Genomic DNA, 1,259 nt, shown 5'->3' with positions numbered 1-1,259 from the left:
TTGACTCAAACTGGACCCTGTTGAAATCAAAGACTTTTTATTGGATCTACCTAAAATGTCACCATATGAATTAAGATAATTCACAGTGTAAAAAGTGTCAAATTTACTGAGGTTTGATTGTAGGAATGTACCAGTATATATGACAGAACTGATACTAAATACCTATCACAACTGTATAATACACATATATATATTTTTTTTTACTTTGAAATAGTTGATTTAGGCATCACCTAGGTCTTGGGAAACACACAAACCGCCTTTGATATCTATTAAAAGCAATTTATTGAAATGTTTTCACAATTTGCACAATTTTTGACCAAATACAATGTACATGTAGGTTAAACAATATACATGTACAATGCACCTTATGATAGTCCAAAATTCAATTTACTTGTGTTGAGTATGGTTAAATAGTGGGAACAAATACACATAATATGAAGATTATTGAATTATTCATAAAATAAAATGGAAAATAGACGACACTATCATTAGAGGTAAGAAACCTTTCCAAATATTTAGAATTTTAATACAACAAAGGAAGACTAAGAATATCAGACTACATTTTAAACATTATTTAATATTTCCACATTGGATATTTTAACTTGTCAGTCATTTAAATGTAAATATATACTGTATAGATTAATCGTATTCTTGAGACGTACTGTGATCCAATGGTTCCACTATTTACTGTATAGGCATACTGTCAATATCACAAAATTTCAGAGCGGACTACCTAGTAAAAGTCTTACATAACAGAGTGCTCTGCGATCTCGCTATCGAATATGTTGAGTAACTGACAGCTGAACAATGAGCATTATTTTTTTGGCTATAAACTGGTCAATTGTTAAAACCCTATAAACGAATATAGACGCAATTAACCTTTTAAATATCGTCTTTATTTTAGACGAAAGCCAATTTTCGTTGACTACCAAAGATCATTTAGAAGGGATCATCTTGTGACTTCAACTGGCTTATTTACCATGAATTTCACTTCTGATTTGTACCTGATTATTTTTGTTTAATTCCTCAAAATATTCCACAGTTCGGTTTTCGCTTAATATCTACGTCTAAAAGTAAATAACAAGTAAGAATGTCGCCGGGTATGTCAATCGAAGCGCACTTGTCCGCCATGTTTGTTTACATTATAGATGACGAGCCTTTCCACTTGGCAACCGTCGCTGGTGTGGGCGTGGTTAACATCAATCTGGCGATCCGTCAATTGCATAGCTTTGTGTAAATTAAATAGAAAGACAAAGAAC

The sequence above is a fragment of the Argopecten irradians genome, chromosome 1 (assembly GCF_041381155.1).
Source record: "Argopecten irradians isolate NY chromosome 1, Ai_NY, whole genome shotgun sequence".
Taxonomy (NCBI): domain Eukaryota; kingdom Metazoa; phylum Mollusca; class Bivalvia; order Pectinida; family Pectinidae; genus Argopecten; species Argopecten irradians.
Note: the sequence above shows the minus strand (reverse complement) of the source record.